The sequence below is a fragment of the Pinus tabuliformis genome, chromosome 7, assembly GCF_031772625.1.
Source record: "Pinus tabuliformis cultivar Carrire ecotype Pingquan chromosome 7, CPIR1, whole genome shotgun sequence".
NCBI lineage: Eukaryota > Viridiplantae > Streptophyta > Pinopsida > Pinales > Pinaceae > Pinus > Pinus tabuliformis.
Genome location: NC_142293.1, coordinates 1,866,041,761 through 1,866,049,444, shown reverse-complemented (window position 1 = coordinate 1,866,049,444; position 7,684 = coordinate 1,866,041,761).

The window sequence follows — 7,684 nt, the reverse complement described above, 5'->3', positions numbered from 1 at the left end:
CATATTGAAACAATCTTTGTCACAATCTGACATTGGATCATGGTTGACCATGATTATAAACCCAAGGGTTTTATATTAAACCCTGGGATTAATATTATAAACCCTATGAACAATAATACCCTAGGAACATGAAATTTGAGATTAATAAACCCAAGGGATTGATATTATACACACAAGAGAATAATTGGCCCAAGGAAACAATTTTGTAATCCCAATGTATTATAAACCCAAGGGAATAATATTAAACCCAAGAGATTAATATTATAAACCCAAGGTGTATAAACCCTAAGATAAATATTAGAAACCCTTAGTAAACCCAAGGGATTGATACTATAAACCCAAAGTACCAATATAAAACCCTAAAGTATTATAAACCCAAGGGAATAATATTAAACCCAAGGGATGAATATTATAAACTTAAGGTATATAAGCCCTAAGATAAATATTATAAACCCTTAAATAAACATGGTTGACTGCGGTTTAGCATGGTTGATTTCGATATTGAGACAATCTTTGTCGCAATGCGAGATTAGACCATGGAAGACCATGGTTGAACATGGTTGATTTTCATATTGAGACAATCTTCGTCACAATCTGACATTGGATGGTGGTTGACCATGATTATAATCACTAATATTATAAATCCTATGAACAATATTATACCCTAGGAAAATCAACCTTGAGATTAGTAAACCCAATGGATTGATATTATAAACTGAAGGGAATAATATTAAACTCAATCAACAAATATTATAAACTCAAGGTATATAAAACCTAGGATAAATATTATAAACCATAAAATAAACATGGTTGACCACAATTTAGCATGGTGATTTTCATATTGAGACAACCTTTGTCACAATGCGACATTGAACTATTGATGACCATGGTTGATTTTGATATTGAGACAATATTTGTCACAATCTAAAATTGGGCAATGGTTGACCATGGTTCACCATGATTATAAACCCAAGGGGTTTATATAAAACCCTACAACTAATATTATAAATCTTATGAACAATATTATACCCTAGGAGCAAGCACCCTAAGATTAATAAAGCCAATGGATTGATATTATAAACCCAAGGGAATAATATTAAACACAAGGGATTGATATTATGAACCCAAGGGATTAATATTATAAGCCCAAGGGACTAATATTGCATGATTATAGATGCACCTAATTCAGATGACTTGGGCACTGGTCTCTTTGCAATCTAGAGGTTGTCTCTGAGAACTACAACAGTATATAAACCCTAAGATCAATATTGGAAATCCTAAAATAAACATGGTTGACCGTGGTTGGCCATAGTTCATTTTCATACTTTGAAAATCTTTGTCACAATGCGGCATTGGAACATGGATGAACATATTTGATTTTCATATGGAGACAATATTTGTCTTAATGCGACATTTCACCGTGTTTGATTCTCATATTAAGAAAACCTTAGTCACAATCTTACATTGGACCATGGTTTTCCATGCATGAAAATGATTATAAACTCAAGGGAGTTATATTACATCCAAGGATTTATACTATAATCCCTATGAATAATATTACACCCTCGAAATATGAACCCTTACATTAATAAACCCAATGGATTGTTATTATAAACTCAAGGGAGCAATAAACCCAAGGGATTAATACTATAAACCCAAGGCAATGATATTAAGCTTAAGGGATTAATATTATAAACCTTATGTATATAAACCCTAAGAGAAATACTATAAACCCTAAAATAAACATGGTTGACCATGGTTGATTTTCATATTGAGATAATCTTTTTCATAATGTGATGTTGGGCCATGGTTGACCATGATTGATTTTCATATTGAAACAATATTTGTCACAATGTGACATTGGAACATGGTTAACCAAGGTTCACCATGATTATAAACTCAAGGGATTTATATTAAACTGTAGGATTAATATTATAAACCTTATGGATAATATTATACCCTAAAAATATGAACCCTTAGATTAATAAGCCCAACGAATTGATAATATAAACCCAAGGGAATAATATAAAATCCAAGGAATTAATATTGCAAACCCAAGGTATATAAACCTTAAAATAAACATTATAAACCCTAAAATAAACATGGTTGACCATGCTTCAATTTCATATTGAAAAAATGTTTATCACAATGCGATGTTGGACCATGGTTGATGATGGTTTAGCATGATTGATTTTCATATGGAGTAAATATTTTTCACAATGCAATGTTGAAACATGCTTGATTCTCTTGTTGAGAAAATCTTAGTCACAATGTGACGTTGGGCCATGCTTGACAATGATTATAAACCTAAGGGAGTTACATTAAATCAAAGGATTTATATTATAAACCCTATGAATAACATTTCACACTAGGAATATGAATCCTTATATTAATAAACCCAATAGATTGATATTATAAACTCAATGCAAAGATAAACCTATAACAACCCTCGTGAAAATTCCATGTAATAAAATTTAAAAATGGAAAAAGTATTAACCATAGTTATGGGACACTTATCCCAAGTTGAATGTTGGGCAAGACATCATAGTGTGGGTGCTCATTTGGTTTATTATGGGTAAAGGAAATTGACAAAGGCAATGGTAAAAGCTTTAGAAAGGTATGAGGCATTAACTGGCATTTTATTTATGAAAATAATGGAAATTTGGAGAAAAGGAAGGTGAAATGTCACAGGTTGCATGTGAGGAGGAAAATGAACGAAAATAATGGAAAATTGAAGAAAATAGAGGCCTCGTTAATAAAAGGGTTTATGAGGATCAATTGGTACATTTTGTCAGTTTAATTTTTTGTCAATTCAGTTTTGGAGCTCTCTCTTTATTTTATCTCTCACACTTTTGGACACTTACATTTTTCTTGGAGCACTTCAACATTGGATCAAGAAAAAGAAATAAAGAAAAGAAAAGCAAGGATCAAGCAAGGAAGAGAATGATCAAGTACATACAACAATATTATTTGCAGGTATCTATTTGCATGTATGATTTCCTTGCTAGTTTTGGCATGCATGGTTATGCATGTGTGTTCTTGGTTCTCTTGTTGTCACACGCATGGGTTTTTCCAGGTGTGACAATGTTTTTGAGCCTAGCCTTGCCATTTCTGGATAGCCCTGATGTGATGGGGTTCTCATGTTTTGGTTGAGTTTGATTGATGGGTGGATTTGAAACTGAGTGAGGTGGTCTCTAAAAGAAAGTGTTGGAAAAGTATAACTAGGTTCAGTCTTCACAATGACATGTAAATGTGATTTTTGTAAATGATGTAAAGAAGAAAAATAAAATTATTATTATGCCTTGCTTCATGGGTTTCATGAGCAAGAGGTTTTAGATTTAGACAAGCTCCCATAAGAGCTTTAGGATTTGTCATAGAAGTCTTATAGAGTCAATGTCATGTGTGAAGAACGTATATCAGTCAAAATAATGTCAATTAACCCTCCAACGACAAGCACAAGTCCTCCTCTTCTTTGTCGGCTTCAAGATGGAGTAACAACACTTATGTCGGCTCACTATTTGAAGACACAACCCTTCATAAATATAGGTCGACTTATTTATAGGAAAACCACTATAAATAGGCAAGTGGGCTCTTCACATTTACACATTTTAATTTCGCATCTATCTCCCAAATTCGGGTGAACAGAATAGTTCACAAGTTTGGATCCTTCTATAGTTCGAAGGATAGTTACAGTGAATAATTCTGATGTCTAATCATAGTGCAGAATTTGAATAGGGTAAGGACAGTGAGGACAAAACCTCATAGATCTCTATGGTTTTTCGTATGGGTAGCAACAAAAGCAAGTTTTGATACATATTTTTGAGATTTTGTGAATAGAGACAAGAAGGATCCAGATCATATATATTTTCGGTGAAGGATAAGGCTATAGTTCTGTGGAAGGGAATTCAAATCCATCTCGAAAGTAGATCACATAAGAAACAAGGAATTAGATTGGTCTCTGTATAGACCATAGTCTGAAGCTCTTGAAGTAGTCAATTTTCGTGTTATGCTACAATGATTCGGTACTATCACTGCTGGAAGAATTCGATCTCTTATAGAAGAAACGTCACAATAGACCACATTTTTGTTACAAAGAAGGAAGGGTTTGTTGGTATATTAGAAGGTCGTGAATATGGTTCAGTGTCTGAAGTTTAAAGAACCCAGAAAAAGAAATCAAGAAGGAGGAGGAGGACTTGTGTCTTGATCAGGGAGTGGCTAATAGGTCAAGAGTCTTGGTCTTGGTATTTGTCAATTGGAATCTCTATAAGGATAATTTGCGCAGGTTTTCCTCTCAAAGAGTGAGAGGTTTTAGCCCTAGCTCATAGCCTACATGTTGTGTCTCTTGTCTATTTATGTTCTTGCATTGGTTATTGTTTGATGAAGAAGAACACTAAGAATCTAATGTAAAGAAGATCCTAATCTAATCAAGTAAAAAATATTCACAAGCTCTAACCAAAGAAGATAAATCAACTAATTCTAATGCCCTAGATTTCTCAACATGGTATCAAAGCTAAGGTGTTGAAGACAAAGGAACAACTTCTAATCAAAGAGACATTCAAGGATCAAGTTTTCAAGAAAGGCATCAAAACAAGTTGAAGGTTATCGAAGCCAAAGATCAAGATCTACGTTGAAGAATCAAACCCTAGATCGAAGAAACAATGTACAATAATAAGAGCTTTTGATTCTGTAGTCATCATTAAAAGACCACAAAGACCCTCGTCAAATTATCTACAAAGCAAAAAACAAATTAGAATGAGAGGGTTTAGGATTTTTAGCCCTAAAAATGTTTTGGAATTAAAATATTGAAATTATAAAATTTATATGTATATTATAAACTAAATTTTTTTAAAAGACATCAACTGAAAAAAAAATTGTACTACTTTTGTTTTTAATATATTAATATTATTTTTAATAAAAAATTATTAAGAATAAAAAAGATCAAAATAGAATTTCGATGTGAATCTAGAGTTAGAGTGAGTTGACTTGAGATAGACCTTGGATTTAATTTGTGATTTTCATCATTAGATTCAAAGAGTACATTCTCTGTGTTTAGATTCATATATATAGTTATATACTTTTTGAACTAACAACTCATCCGTTACCATTATTACAAGGGATAACCAATTATGATAAAAGAATATGAATTTTCTTTAGAAATCCAAAAAAACAGAGAAAATTGAATATATATATATATATACATATTCAACGCTTATCTTTGTCACACGTGTTCGATGGAACTCACCCCAACCATTCGAAAAATCTTGAGTTGATAATCAATGAAGCGTCTCATAAGTGTGGTTTTTAAACCTAACATATTTCGTTTAGTATCTATATTTATAAACCCTTCAATCAACTAGTGCGCATTTTTACCGCAGCAGAAGTAATCTCCCTCGGCCCGGATGCTTTCTTTCATACGAAGCAATCTGTCCTCAACATTGTTTATCATGGAAAACAATCTGTTCCGAAAAGTTGAGATGAAATTGTCGAAAGCATTAATCATGACTTGGACGTCGGAAAGTCGAAATGGAATTTCAAAAGCAGTTTCGCATGAAATCCCCTTTCATTCATTCTTACTGGAGAAGATGGTAATCACAAATAATTCTACCTCGTGGTGGCATATTTGTCGTTGAAGTTAGGGTTTTACATCTCATTTTTTAACGTTTGCATTAAGAAACCCATTCTGCTCGACCCTTTTCTGAACTTCAAAATTCAGCAACCCCAAGGCGTGGACCATCTCCTGCTCCTTATTTCTTGGTCTGCCATGAGGGGAGCCTCGGCCGAAAAGGAACTTGTTTTAAAAACTGTCATGGGGATTCTGAACAAATTAACTCCGGAAAACTTTGATGTTCTCAAATATCAACTTATAAATTCTGGGATTAATTCAGCAGACATTCTACATGGGGTCACATCTCTTATTTTCAAGAGGGCGGTGTTAGAACAAACATTTTGCCCCTTGTATGCTGAGTTGTGTCAGTACCTAAGTACAGAACTCCCTGAATTTATAATGTATCATTTGTTTAATATACGATTTCGACTTGCTTATATGTATACAAATACATCAATGGACTAAAACTTCTTTTTTCCCTTATGTTTTTTTAAAAATAAAAGTTCAAAGTTCAAACACGATTTAAAAATATATATATATATAAATAAATAATAGTTGATGTATATATTTTTATAAATATATTAGGTAATTATAAGTAATATATTAATTATAATTAATTTTAATGGTCAGTTTAGTTGGTTGAAACTTTTTAAATTATTTGTTGATCGCTATGTGAGAAATAGATTTAATTCTCTTTAAATTTATCAAGATTAAACACCCAGAACTCAATAAGATCATTTTTTACAACTTCATACATACTAGACTTCAAGCCATGGGGCTTCCGATGTAGACGTTGTCAACACTAGATTCGGCCCCCCACCCAATAAGTAACTCAAGGTCTAATGAAGGTGCCGCGAAGACATAAAAGGAAGAAATAAAGGTCCTAAAAAGGTAAAGCTAGGTGACTTTCTAGGTGAAATGACCCAACCACTTATAAGTCCAAACATTGAACAAATATGAAACCACCCAATCAACCAAATGGAATGCACTCTCGGCCCCCCACCCAATAAGTAACTCAAGGTCGAATGAAGGTGTCGCAAAGACATAAAAGGAAGAAATAAAGGTCCTGAGAAGGTAAAGCTAGGTGACTTTCTAGGTGAAATGACCCAACCACTTATAAGTCCAAACATTGAACAAATAAGAAGCCAACCAATCAACCAAATGGAATTCACTCTCGTGACATAACAAACCAAACACTGGCTTTGATATGGTCATTACATTTCCAAGATTATGTCAGAATGTGACTCTCAAGAGAGATATCAATTGTTTGACCTCTTTTCTAACCTTGTTAGATTCTAAAATATTTTAGAAATCTACAATTGACATAAATTCATTGAGAAACACAAGTCTTTCCTAAATAAAAATTTCCTCTTCAACTCAAAAGACAAACACAAAATTTACCACATCAGACATCTCATTAATTGAAGAAAGAAACACATAATCACACCAAAATAAATTGCTTCATATTTCATTCAATTAAAGTTAAATAAATACAATATAGTATTGACCAAAATAACACAAATATCATATTTGGATCACAACAAAAGTTTAAAATTGGAAATATCTTATTTACAAAAACAAATATCAAGTTTGAATCACAACAAAAGGCTAAAGTTGGGAATCAGTAAAAAAATCTTAAATTCTCTAGACAATAGCTATTCTCAAAAATAAAAAAACATGATATCATAAATACAATAAACCTAATAATAATCTTATTATTTTAATATTTACTATTTCAAAAATTAAATATCATTTATTATATAATGAGTTAAATTTTATGATTATTAACTAAAATTATAACATATTAATATCATGAAAATTATTATAAATCTAAGTATAATAAACTTAACAATAATCTTATTATTTTAATATTTATTATTTACTATTTAATATTTTAAAAATTAAATATCATTTAATATATAAAATATTATCATTTATTATATAAAATATTAAATGCTAATGACACCCAAATTATACCACTAAAATCTTTAAAAATTATAACATATTAATATCATAGGAAATTATTATAAGTTTTGAAATTTTACTTTGTTTATATATCGAGACTGCCTTTTATATTAA